The sequence below is a fragment of the Vulpes lagopus genome, chromosome 19 (assembly GCF_018345385.1).
Source record: "Vulpes lagopus strain Blue_001 chromosome 19, ASM1834538v1, whole genome shotgun sequence".
Lineage (NCBI taxonomy): Eukaryota > Metazoa > Chordata > Mammalia > Carnivora > Canidae > Vulpes > Vulpes lagopus.
This window is the reverse complement of record NC_054842.1, coordinates 15,970,578-15,994,456: the sequence shown is the minus strand read 5'-3', so window position 1 is coordinate 15,994,456 and position 23,879 is coordinate 15,970,578. Positions and strand designations below refer to the sequence as shown.

Sequence of the window (23,879 nt, the reverse complement as noted above, 5' to 3'; positions counted from 1 at the left end):
AACCGTTTGGGGCGTTCACAGATGGATACGTGGATAAGGAAAATGCAATGGGATGCTGTTCGCCATGAAACAGGGAATCCATCTGTGATACCATGGATGAACCTTGAGGGCCTTGTCAGGTGGAGAAAGACAAATACTGCATGATGCCATTTGAATGTGGAATCTGAAAGCATTGGGCACATAGAAACAGGGTAAAATGGTGGCTGTCAGAGCTGCGGAGTGGGGGACATGGGGGGATATTGGTCAGAGATTCTAAACTTCCAGTTACAGTAAGTTCTGCGGATCCGATGTGCCGCATGGTGAGTACAGTTAACATACTGTATCGTGATTCACAGCTGATACAAGGGTGGACTTTGAATGTTCTCAACAACACGATGGCAATCATGGGAAGTGAAGGGTGTGTTCACGAAGTTCAGTGTGCTGATCACTTCACAGTATATACGTGTATCAATCAGAACACTGAACACCTTAAAGTTACACCATGTAACATGTCTCAATAAAGCTGGAAGAATTACAAATAAAGTGAATACTCATGAAGGCAAAATGAAACTTCTCAGATGGTTCTGGCCTTCCCTCCAGCCACAGTCGGCTGAACAAATACAGGGAAAGGGTTAGGATTTTATTCAGATAGGATAATGACTTGGCCAAGGGAGGACAAGAAGGGGGGAAGAGGCAGGACGTGTGCAGAGCAGTAACTGTGTGACGGACCAGGGAACCCACGCTCAAGAGAGCAGTGGAGACAGGTGGCCTTGGGGACCTTGACAAACTTCCCGACGCCTGCCGGGGAGGATCTGCCAGGAGGGACACATCATCTGTGTGGATGCTGATCTATCAAAAACCAGATGGGCCGTCCTGGGAGATGGGCTGAGTCAGGGACAAAGCAAAGGCAGTGACCACCACCAGAAGGGGTGGTGGGGAAGGCCAATGACAGGAGGGTCAGCACTGAGGATAACGCCACCAGACCTCAAACCTCTTCCACAGACAAGGGCTTTCTCCCCGTTTTCATGCTGACCCTGAGAGTCACAGGTTCTGGAGCTGCCCAATGTCTCTCAATCCCAGAACCAAACCCTAAGCCATCTGAATGCTAGGAGTACTAGTGATGGGGAGGAAGCCTGGTGCTACCTGAGGCCTCCACACAGCCAGGGACACATCACCATCATGGGCCTCTCCCTCCAGAATGTTCCCCTCCCTGCCCTGGGGGACTCTTCCCTGGACAACTCCACACAGATGCCAGTTAAGGTAGTGGGACACGGCTCCCCTAGGGCCCCATCCTCTCAACAACAGGGAGAGTGGATTCCCCTGCTTCCTCTCCAGCGAGCGGCTCATCAGCATCCCTGTTCTACAACTGCTGTCCCTTTGGAATCGGGAAGGCTATTTCTGCTGCCAGCTGCAGCTGATGCTAATCTGCTACCACTTTGAGACTCAGGTCCCACCCCTGCCTGGACCCCCAGTGCCAGGCTGTCCGAGTACCGACACTGCCACCTCTGTCTCCATCTCAAGGCTCCTCCGCTCTCGGGTGGCTTCTGGTCCAGACACATTGTGTTCATGCATCTGCTTACAAGCAAGAGGGCTCCCACCCTGTGTCCTGTTCCTGAAGGACCTGGCTCTGGCCTCAGGCACCCATTCTCTGGTGGAGACCAGCTCAGCATCTGGAAACTGAAGGGCTGAGCATTAGTGCCAGAGACTCAGACATGAAGGTAGGAAAAAAGGTCTTGCAGATGCAGGCACATCCTAGAATACCTAGTGAGGTTTGGGGACACATTCCAGAACATTTTTACAACAGATTTGCCTTCTGGATGCTTCAGGGGAATTATGGGGGGCTGTGTCTGTGTACATATGTATCTGAGTAGGTATCTGGGAATGGGTGCATTCGTGGAGTACAGGTGTTGTTTTTGTGATATTATTATCACGTGCCTGTCTGCAGGGTTTGGCGTGCTTGGAGGAGAACTGTTCAGGGCTTGCCTGGCTGAATGGGTATGTGTCTACGTGATCACAGAATTAGAAAACTTGACTTTTTAGGACAACATCTCTAGCACCACTGGGCCATTAGCCCAAATGTCAGCTCTGGCCTATATTCATCTGCAGTATGACCCCAATGCTACAGAATCATCTAGAGAGCGAGATCAGGATTTGTATGTGCTTTTATCCTCCACAGCCTCTAGTATGTTAGAGCCTGGCTTATAAAAAAATAAAAATAAAAAGCAAGGTTCTCAGAATTAGTAAGACTTGGGTTGAAATCCCAATAAGCATTTACAAACAGTGTGATCTTGGGCAAGTTATTTAACCTCAACTACCCGCCTACCTTACTCTCTAAAATAGGACTACTTGCCTCACTTTCCAGTGAATAAAGCCCAAAGTTCAATGAAAAGAGACACAAACTCACACACTGGTTCTGCCACCGCCTGATGTAGCACCTCTCTGAAAACCGCTCCTGATGTGTGAAATAGGGATGATAAGAGTCAGCATTTACTGAACACCTACTCTTGCCAGCCACTGTTCTAAGAGCTTTGGGTGCTCAACCGACTTAAGCAATTCTACTTCCAAGTGAGGAAGCTGGCCCACAGAGAGGTTAAGCAACATGCCCAGGGTTGCTCATCTAGGAAATGACAGAGCCATGACTGGAACTCAGGCAGTCGGACGCCCTGAGCCTTGTTCTTAATCACATGAACCCCTGTTCTGCCTAACAAGGATAAACTGAGAGAACCATATAAGCATGATGTTCTCTGAGGGGAAAAGAGTTTCTCCCTGAAAAGTTAAAAAAAAAGAAGGGATTATGATTTTTGAATTCAGAATAATGAATATGAAGGTAATCTGTTTCATGCCACCTGTCAGGAAACATAGCAAGATTTCTCTGTGATGCTACATCATCATGTCAACTATATAGTTTCTGTGCTTAGGAAATGTGACTCAGCATCACTCCTCAGGGTTAAAAGGCTTCCGTGTCCTGCCACCTTTTCATTCATTTGACAAATATTTATTGCAATTAGAGCCGGAGGGTGAGCCAGGAGCCAGGGAGGTCATCTCATTCAGACTCCTCCTTTTACACATAGAAACACAGAAGCAAGGGTAATGCAGTGACTTCTCCGTATCAAATAACCAGACTGGCCAAAAGCAGTTCTGCTACGGGGGACCCAGGGCTCCTGGCTTCTAGCTCAGCATTCTGCTAGGCGACTCCAGGTGTCAAGACCCATGGATCATGACCATCACAGTAGGTAGGAGCAGGACCAGCATGGACATTGACAGCAGCCAGAAAGAGGGATTCCCCACAGATTAGCACTGAGTAGTCAGCATCTAAAGGTTATACTCACAGAAGTACCGTCCCTGAAACAAAGAAGGTGGGGGATAGCTCTAATCTACCAAGTGTTGGTTCTACCAAGCCTGGGGTATTGCACTTATTCTTAGGCACTGCACCCTTTCCAAGATGGGGAGAGAGGCTCAGGGGGAAATCTGTCTTCAAATATCTGAAGGACTGTTATACAGGAGGAATCTCAGATTTCTACTCTGGCTCCTAGGAATACAATCAGAACCCGGGAAGCAGCCCAAAAAGCAGATTTGGGAATAAGACAGGCCTGACTGCACGTCCCACAGGCCACTCACTAGCTGTGACCTTGGGACAATCTCCCCTTTCTAAGTTTGCTCATCTACAACGTGGAGAATCTTTCTCACCGTCCCCCCTCCCACACACACACAGACACACAGAATCTGCTAAATACGTCAGCTAAAGTAGGACTGACTAGCTTCCTCAAGTCAGGACTCAAGTGTGTAAACGAGACAGCGAGGTGCACGCCCGCACGCTGCTCCCGTGCGCCCCCTTTCCCTTCCCTGCATGCCCACCCATCTCCCACGCGCCCCTTTAGCCCCGGGATCTCCTTAGCTTGCAGGGGTTAAAGTCACCTTTTCACTCTGTGTCCTTCCATTTTTTTTTATTTATAAATTTATTTTTTATTGGTGTTCAATTTGCCAACATATAGAATAACACCCAGTGCTCATCCCATCAAGTGGCCCCCTCAGTGCCCATCACGCAGTCACCCCCCCCCCCCCCCCCCCACCTCCCTTTCCACCACCTCTAGTTCGTTTCCCAGAGTTAGGAGTCTCTCATCTTCTGTCTACCTTTCTGATATTTCTCACTCATTTTTTCTCCTTTCCCCTTTATTCCCTGTCACTATTTTTTATATTCCCCAATGAATGAGACCATATAAGGTTTGTCCTTCTCCGACTGACTTACTTCACTCAGCATAATACCCTCCAGTTCCATCCACGTCAAAGCAAATGGTGGGTATTTGTCGTTTCTAATGGCTGAGTAATATACCCATTATATTGGTTTTGCTTTCTGCCCCCTTTGCTGTTGACCACTTTTACACATTTAAATGTAATATGTTGTAAGAATAAACTTAGCTGCACAAAAAAAAAAAAAAAAAAAAAAAAGATAGCAGAGACAGGGACGCCTCCAGGCCCAGACTCCTCGCCTCCGCATTTCATCCGCATCCGTGACCTTCTTAGCCCTTTGCCTCATTTCTGGAAGGAAAAGCAGAGCATGGGTGTCTAAAGCTGCTTGGCTTTAAATCGTGTTCTCATCCTTCCTGTCTGCGGGTCCTAACCTTGGCAGTCTACACCATCTTGGGGCTGATGCCCCCTTTCTCAGGGAGGCAGGGAACCTCAGCTCCTGCAGGGAGAGCCTGGGGATGACGTTCCTCAGGAGCCCACAGCCCAGACCTGAGCTGCAGATCTGCACTGTTCCGGGTTCAGTTCAGAGTTCCCTGCATGTACCTGGACATACCACTGTCTGTTGCCAGGTCAGGGAGCATGTGTCTCCTTACAGGTCTATCCACTGTGTCAAGGACTTACAGGGGTACAAGATGTAAGCAGCCCCTCCTCCAGGAAGCCTTCCCTGGCTCCCTTCCTCAGAGCAAGTTTCTCCGCCAGACAGATCCTCTGCTTACTTGTCTCTCACCCCCCTGAAGCAATAGGAATCTCGGGCATCAGGACGGTGATTAGATCATGAGGGTAGAGTCCTCATGAATGGGATTGGTACCTTTGGAAGAAGAGGCCAGAGAGCTAGTAATATTCCATTGTATACATAAGCCACATCTTCTTTATCCATTCATCCTTTGATGGACACCGAGGCTCCTTCCAGAGTTTGGCTATTGTGGACATTGCTGCTAGAAACATCGGGGTGCAGGTGTCCCGGAGTTTCATTGCATCTGTATCTTTGGGGTAAATCCCCAGCAGTGCAATTGCTGGGTCGTAGGGTACTTCTATTTTTAACTCTGTGACGAACCTCCACACAGTTTTCCAGGTTGGCTGAATATTCCTCAGCCATTAGAAATGACAAATACCCACCATTTGCTTCGACGTGGATGGAACTGGAGGGTATTATGCTGAGTGAAGTAAGTCAATCGGAGAAGGACAAACATTATATGGTCTCATTCCTTTGGGGAATATAGAAAATAGTGAAAGGGAATAAAGGGGAAAGGAGAAAAAATGAGTGGGAAATATCAGAAAGGAAGACAGAATATGAGAGACTCCTAACTCTGGGAAACAAACTAAGGGGGGGTGGCAGGGGAGGTGGGCGGGGGGTGGGGGTGACTGGGTGATGGGCATTGAGGTGGGCACTTGACAGGATGAGCACTGGGTGTTATTCTATATGTTGGCAAATTGAACACCAATAAAAAAATAAATTTATAAAAAAATAAAATGGATTAAAAAAACTGCTGTGACATCTAGAATATTGCTTCAGAAATGTGAACCAAAGTCACTCAAAAAACTACGTGACTTTTCCCTTTTTGATGATTGGGGAAAAAATTCATCCACTTTTAAAGGACAATTTGGAAATACTTATATGTATTTCTGGATTTTTTCCATTATGTTCCATTGATCTATGTGTCTATCCTTATGTCACAACAACACTGTCTTTATTCCCCATATTTATAACAAGTGATAATCTGTCCTTTATTTTACCTGGATGTCCTGGCATGATCCAGACCATGGGCCCTCTAGAAACATCAGTGATGTGGAGGGCCTTGAATCTTCATAGGGTTCATCTCCCACCCTCTGGAGCACATTTGTCTCACCAATCCTGTCTCATCCTGCTTGATTAACAAGATGTCATCAAGATAATGGAACAATGTGATGATTTCTGGAAGGTCCAGAAGGCCATGTCCAGAGGATGCTGGAGCTGCCTCATATAGTCTCATGAGAGCTGACGTAGATTTTCAGGCATTTTGCAAACCGGTTGTTAAATTACAGCCATTATTAAAAATAAGTTAGTATAAACTTATAGTAATTTATATTAAAAGCAGAGATAATAAATATTTAAAACTGATCACTTCCTTGTTACTCTACTATCTCTTATGATTTTTTTTTTACTTTTATTTGCATTTATTTTATGTAGAATTTGCTTTCAGGCCATAAGTTCTTATTTCTTCAGTTTCTTCTGGGATATCTTTCTGTTCTGTGCAACCTCCACTTCTGGTTTAGGAACAATCTGCTCTTTCTCAGTAGGGATCATCTCAGTACAGCAGGGAGAACTCACATGTGGATGAATCCAACCATGAACCTGGTAAGTTCTGGGCCACATTGTGGGGGCTTTGTTCACCTGGATGTGCTCAGTGACCAGAGAGTCTACATCTAAACCCTTCAGCTCAGCATTACCCTCTGCATTTTTAAGCACGTGCAGTAAAGTTTCATCACTCTTTATGGGCCACCAGGCTGGCATAGTCACCATATTGTTGCTCACAGGTGTCATTTACCCACTTTCATTGCCTGCATGCAGCCCCACTGTTTTGCCTGGGCACACCTCCCAGCCTCCGCCGTGGTAGCCACGGAGTGGCACACATTGTTTCTGCAGTGACATGCCTCAGGTACTGGGCTGGCTTTTAGATATGCATGGTCTTCATGGCCTGGGCAGTTTCATGTGTGTTCATAAAGTGAACCTCTTGATTGGCGCGATTTTGTAGCGTTTTCTGGGTCAAGGGACTAGTGAACCATTTTCAGAGATCACCTCAGGCCGCTAATGGGGAAAGCTATATGCTATTATTTTCCATGCTTATAGACATCTATGTCTGTGATAAAAAGAAAATACTACAACATACTGCATGGGGATGTGAACATCACTCCAAATCTGCATTTTTGGTAAAGTCACACTGGCAGCTTAAAATCAGGTGTGGTACAAATCTACACATTCAGAAATCAGCAAATAGGACAAATCAAGGCTTTTCTGTGTGTATTATGGGCACATACTGTCCATGTCCCTTTGGACCCTATTATGACGCCAGAGTCCTAAATGTGTAATTGTATACACGCATGTAGATGCAAACTGCTCCCATCCTCCATCCTGATAGTATTTGAAAAGAACACGTTGTCATTGGCCAAGAGCCACCTAATGGACCCCAAACCATGTTACTCAGACATGACAGCTGCTGTTGGGGCTGCTACTTGGTTGAGTTTGTGGTGGCCCACTGTCATGCTCCAGGATCTGCCTGGTGTTGTAGTGACCAGAGTGGTGAATGAAGTGGACATGATAGGAACAACCATCTCCTGCATCCTTTAGAGTGGCATCAATCTCTACCATTTCCTTTGGATTGATATTGCTCTGGACTTCCTGTCTTCGTGGGGAATGGGGTAGAGATTCAGGGCTCCTACCCAGTCTCCTCCCACCACATCACTTACTCCACAAGCCCGAGAACCAATGTGGAGATTCTGCCAACCACCAAGTGTACATGTTCCAATGACACAGTCAGGTACTGTAAAAATGACTCCTGGGTAGGCCCATGGGCCTCGCAGAGCCATTGTGATTTGGACAAGGGCCAGGTTGCCATGGATTAGTGTGAACCTCATGACCGCAATGGAGGATGGCATGGTAACACCTAAACTATGTTGTTTGAGGATTAGACCAAATGTCCTATGGGCTCTCCAGCCCTAGGGTGTTGTATTCTGTGCTGCTGCAATCAGGTCCCACTCAGAGAGAAGTCGATGGAACAGAAGAAGTTGAAAACTTTAAAAAGTGGGATCCTAAATGGTTGGATCAGAGGCTTAAGAGGAATATCTAGAAGCCTGGAGCAGTCTCTGGAGGGCTAAGAAGGAGACCTCCTGGCTTTTCCTACTGATGGAAAGAAGCGGAGGTGAGCTCCTTACCCACGCAGTGATAGCGAACGCTGGCATGCTTCCTCTAGATATTCCCCTGCCCCTCTACAATAGTCAGGGACTAATCATCAGTGGACTGTGGGACCCCTGGGTCTTAATAGAATTAATGAGATCTTTCTCTCAGTGGGATGGGTGTCATACAACCCTTCCGTGCCCCTGAGACAGCTTACCATCTCCCCAACCTGAGGGCAAAAGCTATTCTCATGGAGGGGCCTCTTGTGGAGGCCGAGAAAATTAAGGCCATTCCACTTTAAGTTCAGTGTTAGCACAAGTACAGCCAACCCAGGCCCCTGTGAATAAGAGCTGAAATTTTTGTTTATAATAAATCTATTTTTTATTGGTGTTCAATTTACCAACATACAGAATAACACCCAGTGCTCATCCCGTCAAGTGTCCCCCTCAGTGCCTGTCACCCATTCACCTCCACCCCCCGCCCTCCTCGCCTTCCACCACCCCTAGTTCGTTTCCCAGAGTTAGGAGTCTTTATGTTCTGTCTCCCTTTCTGATATTTCCCACACATTTCTTCTCCCTTCCCTTATATTCAGAGCTGAAAGTTACATTACTTCAGTTACAGGAAAAAAAAAAAAACACAGTTTACAGCTTAACACCCTAGAAAGCCCCATATTAGAATGAGAACAGAGCTCAATGCCCTTGAAAGCTCCATATCAGAATGCAAACAGAACTTGAGAAACTCCTCCCCCCCTTCTGGAGGTCCCCTAGACCAGCCCATAAAACTAAGCTGAAACCCACCTCCGGGTCCAAATCCCTGCTCCTCTGTGTCAGGTATACTTGGACCCAAGCTCGAGCTTGTTAATAAACCCTCATGTACTTGCATCGGTGTTAGCTCCTTGGTGGTTTCTCAGATATGTAATTCTAGGGCACAACATTTGGAGGCTCGTCCGGGATCCGAGAAACCCCCAGTACCCCATCAGGAGGGTTTCACGTGTGGTCCGTGCACTCAAATTTTTCCACCTTTTGTGCTCATATTTTCTGAGAGCTCTAAACTGTACTTTTACCTGTAGGAATTCCAATCTGTATTGGGTCGACATTGGCTTAGGCGGACGCGCTGGCAGGCTGTCGACCGGGGGTCTTGAGGAGACACCCCTTGCTCCGCCTGGAGGACAGGGTCCTATCTGTAAGGAGGACGGAGTCCTCATCTATAAAGAGGGCTGACTGCCAGCCCTTCGGGTTACTTTCTTTTTTGTCTCTGCGGCCATTGGAATGTTGGTCTATGTTGTTGGGTCCTTGTTAATCATCTTTACTGTCTGTGTCTTGGTGTGGATTGGGGACATAATAGGGCAGACACAAACCACTCCCCTGCCTCTTATGCTCTCCCACTTCTCGGATGTTAGGGAAAGAGCTCATAATCTGAGCACAGACATATGGAGAGATTTCAAATGTATTGCATATCAGAATGGCCAACCTTTGACGTTGGATGGCCCCGAGAAGGAACTTTCCACCTACCTATTATCTTACAGGTTAAGGCTGTGATCTTCAGGGACAAACCGGACGGCCACTCTGACCAGGTGCCCTACATCCTGATCTGGCAGGACATGATGGAGAATCCCCCTCCTTGGCTAAAACCATTTTTACCCCCCAAAGCAGGACCTACCAAGATTCTAGCCCTGCGGAAAGCTGAGAAGGAGACTGATTTTAAGCCCCAAGTGCCCCTTTATCCAGTCTTCCAGGATTCCTGCCCCCTGCCCAGGACCTGATCCTCCTGCCGCCCTACCGGGCACCCCCTCCCTCTTCCACCCCTCCATTGGAGGCACCGGGGGTTGCAGAAGGGGCGCCACCCCTCCCTGATGAGGGAGTCCTTGTGCCCAGGCCAGCAGTAGGGACACGCGGGTGGACCCACTGGTGGCCCCATCTCCAAATGCGGGGTCAGCCGACTCCACTGTCCTTCCCCTCCACGCCATGGGGCCCCCCAACGAGACTGGCGGACAGCTAATGTTATATTGGCCGTTCTCACCAGTGACTTATATAATTAGAAAGCCCAAAATGCAAAGTTCTCTGATAATCTGAGAGATCTAATTGGGCTTTGAGATACTGTTCTCTTTACCCACCAGCCTACTTGGGATGACTGCCAACAGCTCTTGCAGGTTCTCTTCACCACTGAAGAGAGGAAACGAATTCAGGTAGAAGTCTGGAAGTCTGTCCTGGGAGAGGACAGACAGCCGACTCAAAACCCAAACCTCATAAACGCTGCCTTCCCCTTATCCTGCCCTACCTGGGACTACAGCTCAGCTGACGGTAATGGGAGACTCCGGGTCCACCGCCAGACTCTAATGGCAGGTCTCCAGGCTGCCACGCGCAATCCGACCAATCTGGCCAAGGTCTATGATGTGAGACCGGGTAAGGATGAGAGTCCAGCAGTCCTCTTAGAGAGAATCATAGAGGCTTTTAGGCAGTGCACCCCTATGAACTCAGAAGCCTCGGAAACAAAGGCCGCAAATATCATGGCTTTTGTTAACCAGGCCACTCCGGACATTAAAAAGAAATTGCAAAGAGTGGGAGAGAAGAGCTTGTAGGACTTAGTAATAGTAGCAGAAAGAGTTTATAATAATAGAGAAAGTCTGGAAAAACAACAAACCAAACTAAGTGACCGGCAGACCCGAAACCTGGCCAAGATCCTGCTGGCTACAACCATGGACGACCCACAGGAAAGATGGAGGCACCTCAAGAAGCTGGCTGTAAGGAGGTATGGCCCTGTAAGTAAGGAGGATGGCCCTGGTCCCCGTCGGGAGTGCCCTAAGCTGAACAAAAACCAATGTGCTTTTTGCAAAGAAAAGGGTGTGGGTGAAAGACTGCCCTAACAAAAGATCTAAGGCCCCTGCCAAGATCTTGGAAATGGAGGACCTGGACGGTTAGGGGAGTCGGGGTTCGGCACCCCTCCCAGAGCCCAGGGTAACTCTTAGAGTGAAGGGGCAACCTGTTGACTTCCTAGTGGACACTGGGGCACAACATTAGGTTTTATTACAACCCCAGGGGAAATTGGCAAACAAGATTTCACGGGTGCAAGGGGCCACGGGCACCAAACAGTACTCATGGACTACCTGAAGAACTGTGGGTCTCAGCATGGACCGGGTATTCCATTCCTTCATGGTCATCCCTGAGTGCCCCTACCCGTTGTTAGGTCGGGATTTGCTCACCAAGATGGGGGCACAAATTCACTTCCATCCCGAAGGGACAAAAATCCTAACCAAAGAGGGGCACCTGATTCAGGTGCTTGTCCTGAGTTTAGAAAACGGAATATCGTCTCCGTCAAACGCCCTCAGCCCCAATGACTGACATTGACCATTGGCTGCAGGAATTTCCCCAAGTGTGGGCAGAAACTGGGGGAATTGGGCTGGCCCGGCACCGACCAGCCATATACATAGAACTAAAGCTGGGGGCAGACCCTGTCAGGGTCCGCCAATACCCCATGCCTCTCGTCTCCCTAACCCAGACTGGGACCCCCCTCTGCATAACTGTCAAGAAATTTTGGCACAGGAGCAGGAATCAGAGCTGATCTCCAGGACCAGCCACTGCCGAATGCGGATGCCACCTGGTATACGGATGTCAGCAGTTTCGTTCAAGAAGGAATCAGATAGGTGGGGGCAGCCATAACCACGGAAATGGAGACCCCATCCGGGGGCACCGACCCTGCCGGACACCCCCAACGATACTGATGCTGACTTACACTGGATCAAACGCTTGCCTATGACCCAGTGCTTGCGTGGCTGGTGGAGGGCCGCAGACTCCAGCATCATCCTGCCAGAGGAACTAGGACGGCGAGTCCTATCCAAAATGCATCGGAGTACTCACATGGGGACAAGGAAGGTGGAAGACCTCATACAACATGCAAAGATCACTATTAAGGACTCTCGAGCAAAGATCGAGCGGATTGTGGCAAGCTGCCATGCATGCCAGTTAACCAACGCCACCGCCCATGGGTCTAACCTGGGTGCCTGGCTCCGAGGGGACCGCCCAAGAGCCTACTGGGAAGTGGACTTCACTGAGGTAAAACCTGGAAAATGCGGATACAGGTATTTACTAGTGTTTGTAGATACTTTTTCAGGATGGACAGAGGCATTTCCCACCAAACATGAAAACTGCACAGACTGTGACCAAGAAACTGCTGGAAGACATCGTACCGAGGTATGGTTTTCCTGTTAAGATTGGATCAGACAACGGCCCAGGATTCATCTATAAGGTAACACAGGGAGTGACACTAGTACTTGGGGCAGATTGGAAATTACATTGTGCATATAGGCCCCAGAGCTCAGGATAGGTAGAGAGGATGAACAGAACATTAAAGGAGACCTTACTAAATTAGCCCTGGAGACTGGCGGGGCCTGGGTGACTCCCCTCCCCTTCACCCTATATAGGGTGAGGAACTCCCCATACAAGATGGGACTTACCCCCTAAGAAATCATGTTCAGTATTCCTCCACCTATTATCCCCAATTTAAAACCTGAAGTGCTTGCTGAATTTGATGATCACCAACTTCTTTTCTCCCTCCAAATGTTAAAACGAACCCATGAACAGGTGTGGCCTAAGCTGAGGGCCCTCTATGAGACTGGACCACCCCCGGACCCCCATCGATATCAGCCGGGTGACTGGGTGTATGTGTGGAGATACCAACACCAGACACTTCAACTTCGCTGGAAGGGACCGTACATCGTGATCCTGAACACTCCCACCACTCTCAAGGTCGACGGGATTACTCCCTGGGCCCACTACACCCATGTCCGGCCAGCTGATCCACACGCCGTTCTCAAGGACTTTGTTGCAGAACAGAAAAGCCAACCAGACAAGAACAATCCCCTAAAGCTAAGACTGCGCCATTCTCACTTATTTCCCACCTCCCTAGTCTGAGGTTGTCCTTCAAAATAAAAGGGGATTAGACTTAGTCTTCTTACAACAAGGTTGGGTGGTGGTTATGTGCTGCCTTAAACATAGGATGTTGCTTCTTTGGTGGGATGTAAATGGCAGCGAGAACAGCAACAAAGTTGGTTCGAATCCTGGTTTAATCATTCCCCCAGCTCACTCTGAGAGCAACCTGGACCCATGATTGGGTCCTTCCTTAGGTTCCTCTGAGAGGGGGAAATGTGGAGGCTAAGAAAATTAAGGCCATTCCATTTTAAGTTCAGCGTTAGCACAAGCACAGCCATCCCAGGCCCCTGCGAAGAAGAGCTGAACTTTACCTTACTTCAGTTACAGGGAAAAAAAACAGTTTACAGCTTAACGCCATAGAAAGCCCCATATTAGAATGAGAACAGAGCTCAATGCCCTTGAAAGCCCCATATCAGAATGTAAACAGAACTTGAGAAATCCCTCCACCCCTTCTGGAGGTCCCCTAGGCCAGCCCATAAAACTAAGCTGGAACCCACCTCGGGGTCCAAGTCCCTGCTCCGCTGTGTCGGGTGTACTTGGACCCAAGCTCCAGCTTGTTAATAAACCCTCGTGTGTTTGCATCGGTGTCGGGTTTTTGGTGGTTTCTCAGATACATAATCTTGCGCACAACACTCTGACCTCTGGGGCCTCACCTTCCCTGCAGGGACCTGGTGGGCCGAGGTTGGCACACAGCCTCTGCAGCCAGCCCACCTAGGTTCAATTATCAGCTCTCGTGCTCACTGACTGTATTGTCTGAGGCAAGGGATGTCATCTTTCTCTGCTTCAGATTCTTTATATCAGAGGGAGAGGGCACCCAGAGCAGCTCTGCGGGCAACCAGAGATGAACTGGTAACAGTTTGGCAACCAGCTTGTTTGGGGGAGACACAGACCCTGCCTGATGGGCTGACCGATTTCCATGGCGTACTTCCGCCATGGCTGGTCCCAGCTGCCAACGGCATAATCCTCTCTCACAAAGTCCCCAAAAGTTACCAGTCAAGAGCTCGCATGAGCCCGCTCCAGCACATCCCATGGATGTGTGCCTCGGAACGTGCCTGGTGGTTGGCACTAACAATCCTTCATAAGACCGGTGACCCAACTGCCATTCCAGGATACCTACTGCTCTTTGGCAAGTCTTCCTCCTAATGTCCACATGGAGACACCAGTGAAGAGTTTTGTCATCACTGGTGGCAGAGGGGGTTTTATTCTGACTCTGGGTAAGTAGAAAGTCTGTTCTTCTCCTAGGAGACATCCATTGCTACCTGGCCCCCAAGAGAGGAGCACCAGAGTAGAGGATAAACTGGGTCTACACTCTGGGCCTCACATCTACTGGCAGGTTGACCTTCACCAAGTTTCTCAACCTCTAAAACTGTTTACTTCTTGATGCATTTGGAATAAGAGCACCTTGTGTGCAGGGTTGCTGTGAGATCCTGGTGATTGGGTATATGAGAGGCATGGGAAACAGTCCACAGGTGGCAGCTACCAATAGCCCCAGCAAGTAGCTCTGCGTCATCACAATCTCCTTTGCGTGGACCCCCCAACCCATGCCCTGGCTCCCAGCACACTGCTGGCTGGCACTCCTGGGGCCCAAGAAAGGAGTAAACGCAGAAACCCCTGAATGACAGGGTCAGGGTAAATTAAAGAAAGCAGAGAAGACAGAGACAAGGGAGAACAGGTGAGGGGTCTGGAAGGAGAGACCACCTACAGAGGCTCAGGAAGGAGGGAGGGGAGCGCCAGGAGAATGTGAAACTCAGAATGCAAACAAATTGATTAGGATGATAGTTGAGGAGTAACACAAACAGCTGGCTTCTGTTTAGGTCACAAGAACTGGATATCACAAGGGAAGCAAAGGAGAGGACCCTGCTCCTTGGTGTGATGTTTTGTTTTAGGGCAATGAGATGTCCTGGAGGCTGATGGTGTTGGTTGCACGATAGTGACTATACTAAAAAGCACTAAAAAAAAATAATAATAAAAAATAAAAAGCACTAAATTATACATTTTCAAAGGGTCTATGTAAACTCTCTCTCCAAAGGAAAGCAAAGGAATAGTCTATCAGAAATTCAGCATGGTGATTCCATCTGGGGTGTGGGCACACGGAGCTTCTAGACATTTGAAACATTCACTCAATTTGGTGGTCATGCCCAGGGTTGACTGTCTTACTCATTAAACTGTAGAGATATGCTCTACTCACAGTTTTGTAAATGTATACAAATATGACAAATATTTAAAATATGTCCCGTAAGGGAGAAAAGAAAACAAACCAGGGAAGATACAGCAGCAGAAATCTCTAACAGGATGGAGATGCAACAGGATGGGAACATGTGTTAGGAGATGCTCAGGCTACCCTGCAGGCCGCTAGGGTACTTCTGCCAGCTGCCCCCATGCCAAGCCGTCCTGAGGCCGGGGGTCATCGGCTAAGGCCAGAGCATCACCAGTGGTTCAGCCTCCTGCCCCATCCATGGCTTGGCCTTCTAGGCCTAATGCTCCTCTTTTTTGTATAGAAAACATATAGTCACCTCCTCTAGGAAGCTTTCCCAATATATCCACCCAAACTGGCCCTTCAGCTTATTATAGACCCTATCCCCTCACTGAGTATGTTGGTATTCCTGACCTTGGAGGCTCGAGGTCTTCAATAATGTTTCTGTGAAGCCCTCAATGATTTTAATGGGCTTGGGGCCATGCTTGCCTCCTGCCTATGAGCTTCCCAGGACGTGACTGGGCATGTGGACCAGATCCCCTAGCCAGACAACTGGCTTAGCAACTTGAGCAACCATACTGGTCTGTGAATGGGGTCCTTAGACACAAAGGGAAAACCTTTCTGGGCAGTGCAGGTGGCTCAGTGGTTTAGTGCCGCCTTCAGCCCAGGGCATGATCCTGGAGACCTGGGATCGAGTTCCACGTTGGGCTCCCTGCATGGTGCCTGCTTCTCCCTTTGCCTGTGCCTCTGCCTGTGTGTGTGTGTGTGTGTGTGTGTGATGAATAAATAAATAAAACCTTTAAAAAAAAAAAAAGAAAAGGAAAACCTCTCCATAGACACAACATTCTGTCTCAAATCAGGTCCCTTGTAAAAAAAAAAAAAGGCACACAGAATACATGTAGTATGAATAGCTCTCCAAAATTCATCTGACAAATAGAGAAATGATCAACTCTACAGAGATAGCTACAACCTAAAAATTCATTATAAAAATACGTTACTTTGCTGGTTCTTCCAACAAATGCATAGGGACAATACAACACTTAGAACAGCACTGAGAACACAGACGCATCCACCATGTGGTCCTGAAGTAAGCAGCTCAGTACTGCATGCTTTCCAGTAGCCTCCGCTGTGCTCAGCCCATCAGCCTGAGGCCCCCGTGTCCAGCACCGCCTGTCTCCCAGCAAGTCCTGCTGCCCCCAAAGCCTGCTGGACAGCACTGCTCAGGAGGAACATGAAGGGAAGGAGGTGCAGAGTGTGGAGGTGGAGTGCCTGGTAAAGGACACGGTGGAGAGAAAAAAAGGAGATACGTACCTGCGGTGATCTGACCAGTACCAGGGGAGGTTTGGGACAACAGCTCAGGACACACTGCCCTCATCCTTCCAGGCTGGGGCAGGAAAATAGGCAACCAGAACTCCCCTGGGGGCTTCCTCCTTCTGGACTTCTCTGAACACCCAGGGCTAGAGGGAATCCTTTTTGTGGTTGTCCTCACTTCCTGTTGTGCTGTTCCTCACTCTGGTGAGCAACACCCTCATCATCCTGCTGTCTGTGCGGGACCCAAGGCTCCACTCCTCAATGTACTTTTTCCTCTCCAACCTGTCCTTCTTGGAGCTGTGCTTCACCACAAGCTCCGTCCCCCAGCTGCTGGTCAACCTCTGCAGCCCAAAGGCCATCAGCTTCCTTGGCTGCTCTGTTCAGCTCTTCATCTTTCTGTTCTTGGGGACCACAGAGTGCATCTTCCTGAACGTGATGGCCTTTGACCTCTACATGGCCATATGCCAGCCTCTCCACTATACCATCATCATGCCCCGTTGCCTGTGCCGGCAGCTGGCGTCCATGGCCTGGGCCATCGGTCTGCTGGAGTCGGTGGTCCAGACACCACCCACTCTCCACCTGCCCTTGTGTCCCCACCAGCAGGGGGATGAGTTCGTGTGTGAGGTCCCAGCTTAATCAGACTGTCTGGTGGGGACACCACCTACAACCAGATCCAGATGGCTGTCACCAGCATCCTCATCCTGCTCATGCCCATCGGCCTCATCCTGGTCTCTTACTGTGCCATTGCCCAGGCAGTGCTGAGGATTAACTCAGCCAACCGGTGGAGGAAAGCATGTGGGACCTGCTTCTCCTGTCTTGTGGTGGTCACCTTCTTCTACAGATCATCCATCGCTGTCTACCTCCAGCCCCAGAATGCTTATGCCCAGAAAGGGGCCAAGCTCTTCTGTCTGTTCTATGCCGTGGGCACTGCAGCAATGAACCCTCATTTACACCTGAAAACCAAGGAGGTAAAGAGGGCTGTCAGAAGGTTGCTGGGGAAGGACAGGGATACAAGCGAGAGCTGAGCCCGCTCCATGTGCTTTCCAGTCCAGAAGCATTCGTCAGGCTCCTGTCAGAGGAGCTCCCCACACCTGTGCCCTCACTCATCCCCCCACACTCATGGACGATAGCTGTGTGTGTGTGTCTGTCTGCATTTCTGTGTGTGCCCTGCCTGCATGACAGAGCCTGGGCTGATGAGGGATGCACATCTCCATGTGAAGCAGTCTACAAATCAGATTACTTCCTCTTTGCTCTATTTTGACTTTGCCTCCACCATGATGTGCCTAAACCATCTGTCATAACATGGTTCCACCCCCATTTTGATCCCCACCACGTCATTTGCTTCTCTGCCCAGCTTTTCCACTTACTTATATTTTGCATTGTCCATCCATTCATCCTCACAAAGGACAGCAGGAGGGCAGCTGAGGTCAGGCCAGCTCTGAAACCAGCCCAAGAAATGCAATTTAGACCGAAGATCCAAGCCATGCATGCTCTCTTATGGTCTTCATGTGTCCCAGCTCTTTAGCTTGGGGACAGAGGAGCCAAGGGAGAAAGAGGTGAGGGTCACCTGGGCACCTGCATTTCTCTCCTACATCAGAGGACACCTGTGTGCCACTATATCTCTGCTCTCTACCCGATCCCCATGGGTGACTTCGGGACCTGCATTTCACTGCTCCACATCACTGGTCACCTTAGATCCAGCGTTTCTCCCTGCCCCCAACTCACAGGTCATCTCGGCCTCTCCATTCCCTCCCCCCGCCGTCCAGGGATCACCTCGGCCCTTCCATTCCTTCCTGTATTGTGCACAGTCACCTCGGCTCCTCCATTCCTTCCAGCAGCATCCACTGGTCACCTAGGACCCTCCATTCCTTCCCTGGCGTTCATGGGGTCATCTCTGCCTATTACTTCCCCTGGCATCCACGGGTCACCTCGGCCCCCCCTGCCACCCCTAGTCTCCACTGGTCTGTTTGGACCCCCCCCCCCCCGAGTCCAAGGTCACCTCGTTGCTTGCACCCCCTCTGCACACCCAGGAGCCCCAGGTCGACCTGAGAGCCAGGGGCGCCTCTAGCAGGTGGGCTCTGGCGCCCTCTGCCGTCGAACGGTGGCATTGCGCCTGGCTTCAGGGCTGGGACTTAAGACCCCCTTGGAGGTCACCATCAGTCCGACTCTCCACTCAGAGAAATGGAAATGAGGACACCGCCGTCACCGAGTGTTCGTGCCTGGCATAGAACATTCCAGGGACCATGGAACTAGCTTACCACATGTGGACTCATTGGATCCCTGTCACCAGAGAGCAGATCCTCACTTTCCCAGATGCACCAGGTAAGACCCAAGTTGAAGCAGCAGCTTTGGGTCAGTGGTTTGTCCCCGGGAGGCTGCCTCAGGGTCTCTGCTCTCACCCTGTCTTCTGGTTCAAAGAGGCTTCTGCCGCCAGATCAGAAGTCTCACCCTCTCAGTAAACTCTGAGTGAATCATCCCAATCTAGAAATACACATGGAATACACATGGAATCCGAGTGTCCATGTGAAGGTGTCCTTCCTGGGAATCAGACTTCATCCAAAGAATCCCACGTGATCAAGAAACAGCAACTGCTTGGAAGAAGTCTTCTTCTAGCTCCTGGCTGTGCTCCTGGCTTTGATCCTCTACTAGATTTCAGGCTCCCAGGAGTCAAGGACCGAAATGGTGCCAAAAACTGGCATCAAATTAATTCTATGAATGAATGAATGAATGAACGAATCTCTCCAAAGCATGTGTAAAGCATTCTGGGGGTCCTGACCACACAGATGCTGTCTCTCAGCTTTTTCATGGCAATGACAACACCAAATTCTCTCTGATACGTGCTGATGAAATATGAAAAAGGAAAAATCCTACTTTTATTCTAGTCCCAACACAAATGGCTTTGGCTGAAGATTGTCCCTGCATCTGCTCACAACAGCACATTGGCTGTGTTCACCCCAATCTTTCCAGTCATCCATGTACTGTAATGTCAGTATCTCCCCAGCCTCCTATTAGACTATGTCCTGATCTTACTGTAGATCCCCCATCTGGTGCTAATACCCTCATCTCATCCCTACACGTCATGCTAACTCAAATCCCAGCTTTCAAGTTACTTACATGATTTCTTTATCTCATGACCACCTCTGCCCTTTCTCTCATGAGTACTTGGAAATCTCCACCTGCCCCTCAGCTCCATACACACAGAAGCCCTAGTCGGGGGATGCAGTGGAGAATTACATGAAGGAGCCTGATTTGTGGAATAAATGATTTAACACAGGCATTAGAACTAGCGTTCTGTTCTGAATTAATTCTACATGTGAAGTTATTTACCAGAAGCTTCAGAAGAAAATCTATCCTAAACTTAATTATAACTCTCAAAGTGTCCAGGGAAGAGAAGGATGGTCAGAGACATCGTTCCAGCTTAAGAAACTGAGTTTGAGGCTGTTAGCCTTAAAAGTAAGAACTGTCAGTTATTTTACCAGCACAAGTAGGTTTACTCAGGAATAAAAAGGAATTGCAGTCTGGAACCCACACAGTGCAGCAAAATGGTGGGCAAGTCCAGGGAGCACAGGAGAGGCACACTTTTCTTTTATGGACAAAGGGGTGAGAGAAGGCTGTTATGAAGTATTCATGCATCGCAGTAGATGGGGAATCAGAAGTCTGCCGGCTTCTCAGTGCCGGAGCTGCTCTGGGGGTGGGGGATGAGAAAGCTCCCTCCCTCCTGCTGGAACAGGAGACTGGTATCCATCTGCTCCATCAAGTCCCCATAAGGCCCCTCCCTCTCTTCCTCCTGCTGGGGCTGCTGCCACCAGGAGTGGTGGGGCTGACTACTCCCCCTGCTGGCCTCCCAGCTCTATGGCTCCTGTTCATAAAACAATCAAGAGGTCACAAAGTGTGTGAGTGCTTGGGTGTGTGGGAACCAGAGGATTCCCACTGGAGGTTGGAGCCACCGCAGTGGGAGCAGTTAATATGAAATATTTGCCAAATTACCGTGTGTAAAGAGCTAAGCTGTCTTGTGTGTGACAATAGGAAGCTCTGATTAAGGAGTAAGGCAGAGATGTTAGGGATGCAAGTCAGCTACTGAATTGGGTAACACTGGAAAAAGGGTCCCTTACAAATGCTTGAAGCCCATGAGATTTAGGTCCCATGAGGAGGGGCACTTATCTACCCACCTAGTATAGCACTTGAGTTGGAAGCATGTAAGGGATGGCATTGGGGAACCTCAGCGTTTCAGCTGCCTATTCAGGAAAGGTCACCAGTTCCCTTCTGCGGGGTTTACTGCATCAGTAGACGTGAATGCACAGGGCCCAGCTCCCATGTACCCTCCTGCCCCTGGTGGAGCCAGGCTTCCTGTTTTTCCTGTGCAGAATTACTCACTCACCCCTGGAGGGGACCAGAGGATGCCACCAAAATAGGCATCTTTGGCGTATGGATTATTTTGAGCCAAGGCCACTGAGGTCCAGCCATGCAGGAGGAAATGCACATCTGTGAAGGTGCCATCCTCCCTGAACCCCAAGAAGACTCCTCACACTTTCTGTCAATGGTAAAGTCATTGACTGAATTCTGCATAACCAAGCTTACTCTGCAACCCTCGTGTACCACACCTTCCCTGACCTCGCTCCTCAACTACACTGAAGCCCAAGCCCTTTTCCCTTTGTTGATCTACAATGGTAAGCCCCCCTGTAACCCACCTCTTGTGTCACTCATCCCTGGTGTCCCAAGTGTATGTGTCTTTCTCTTGTGAACCTCTCTTTTGCTTGTCAGTGAGTCACTAGTGATTCTACATGGTCCTGCTGGAGAACTTGAGATGGGAGAGGAAACTGACCATCTTTCTTCTCCTCTACCCCTCTCCACACACATGGAGGGGGCACTCTGCCTGCTGCAGTGGTATCACAGTGCCTGGCCCACAAAGCCTCAGCAGGTTCCACCCCAGCAGCCACCGATGCCAGGGCTTACCTTTCCTGAGACAGCCTCTAGCGTTTCCTTCCTGGGCCCAGGGTACCATATAAGGGGCTGACATATTGGCAAAGTCTTCTGAAATCACTGCTGTTTGGCTGTGCGAGGGGGAAGCCTGTGCTCGGACTTCCCTTATGCTAATGGGCCATGAAATGCAAAGGAACAAAATTCCCTGGTCCAAAAGCCTGAGTGAATAAACCAAAAGACATTAGTCCAGAGTGGCCTGAAATGACAAAGGACCGTGGGAATGTCTGTGGTTGGCAGAAAAAAAAACAGTGTAGGGCTGCCAGCCCTGAAGTGTCCAGGAGTAGAGGCCTAATAAAAGTCTGAATGCAGCAATGAGGCAAGATTGGGTGGTCAGCTTTGGGTGTAGACAAGTGGTATGGAGAGGGGGAATAAACCTGGCTTTGGAGAAGGCAGACCAGATGCAGCAGGTGATGTGCAGAGGCAGCTGCAACAGCATATGTGTCCCATCCCACATGGTTTTTTATACTGTGATGCTAATCCCAAGAGGAGGGGTCTGTGTTTCTTCCCCTGAACTTGTAAGGCCTTGTGACTGCCTGGACCAATGGGATTTGGCAGAAGTGATGCCACGGGACTTCCAAGGCTTTGCCAGGAAAAAAGACACAGGGTCACCCTAGCTGGCTCTCCCCTCCCATCTCTCCCAGGACACACCCTGTTAGATCCCAGCCACCGAGTCACAAGGAATCCCAGCCCACGTGGAAAGGCCACGGGAGGGCTCCACCTGACAGTCCACTGAGGTCTCATCTGACAGCCATCACTCAACTTTAGACCTTCCCAATGACTCCGGCCCCAGCCTTCAAGCCTCCCAGTGTCTCCCCACCATCCACTGTGAGTTCCTGACCCACAGAAACCAGGAATAAAATATGACTAGTGTCTTAAGCCACTGTTTAGGGTAACAGGTTCTACAGCAGTAAATCCCAACACATGCAGCTTGACGGTGGGCTCCACTCCTTGTTGGTGCTGTGACCCTGGACAAGGGCTCCCTCTTTGAGCTGCAGTCTCCTTGCCAAAGTATATGACACCTTCCTCCTTACAGGGCTTTCCCAAGCCTCACAGCTGAGGACCACCAAGCCCAACACTGCTGTTTTCTCTCCCACCTCTTTGCTTCTGTACTCTGGACCTCCCTTCTTCTGTTTTTCCACAATAAGAATGTGCATCTGTGAAGCCCCCTGCCCAGAAGAATGCCTGACCCAGCAGCATCCCCAATCAAAACTCATTTGTTGAGACGATAACAAAAGCAGCATAGCCCAGAGTGCTCCCACATGCTCTGTGTGTAAGTGACCAGGCAGGGAGGCCAGACCCCGGTGGGCTCCAAACCCTGCCTGGGCGAATGCTGTCTGAACGGAGGCAAGGCTGTGGTCTCACCACTGTCCCCAGAAGCCTCTGCCAGCCATCATTCAGCTGTTCCCTGACTCCGCTTGCTCAGGAAGTCTGGCTTGCCCTGGGTCACTGCAGCACTTCTGATTCTGTTTGTTATTTACACCCCACCTAAAGTGCAAATAAAGTAGGAGGTGGTAATTCTGGTGTTTGAGGTTCTACCATGGGCTGGTATGCAGCTCCTGCTGCCCTTCTGAAGCCAAGCGTTCATTTTCCTCGTTGCAGGCTTCCCTATTCTGCAGGCTCCTTCCCCTTTCCGTGAGAATGTGCCACTGCAGGCAGAGGGTGACTCACACTGAGCCCAGTTGGCCCTAGCTGAATAATCACAGTGTACTGGTTGTCAAGCCTTGGTCTGAGCTCTCATGGAACTTCAGAAAATGGCTTCTAAACAGGATGATGAAATGACAGGACCCACTCAACCCTTCACCTCTTTTGCAAAAATATGAGAACGTCTTAAGAAAAAGAAAAAAAAACAGTGCTGAAGGGAAAGAGAGACGTGGAGCTGCAAAGAAACTCTTCTCTAAGAGGACACGAAGAATTGTAAGAGCAATTCTCCATGGCCACATTGACCATTCAATACCTTCCCTCCTGGCCAGCAGCCTCCTGCCAAACTGCTCAGATCTCAGAGTGCAGAGGGAAGCACTCAGGGCTCTCTTCCACCATCCTCAGCAGTAGCCATTTTCCTGAGGTTCTTGCTTCTTAGGAGGGAGGGTTCCCCCATCCCATCAGCCAGAGGCTCCAGGCTCCCCCTCAATCAACAGCAGTGACCATGGCTGCATGGACGAGCATGCTCCACGGGCCAAGGACCACACTGGACACCGTGCAGAGGACTGCGTGGTGACGAGCAGGATGTCTGCTGCTGCCGTCACAAACGAGGCCATGGAGAAGAGGGATCCAGGAACTTGTTCCCACACCACGGTGGCTGACGCTACAGTCATCCAACACGATTTGAGCCCATACCTTGAAGCTCACATGCCATCACTCTCTTGTCTTAGCCAAA

The 23,879-nt window shown here is 49.6% G+C and overlaps 1 protein-coding gene across 19 annotated transcripts in view; it reads left to right on the top strand.

Annotated features, from left to right (window-relative positions):
- The window catches only part of RBMS3 (RNA binding motif single stranded interacting protein 3), a 1,727,904-nt gene that overhangs the window by 468,386 nt on the left and 1,235,639 nt on the right, over nt 1-23,879 (top strand). The window lies entirely within an intron of this gene.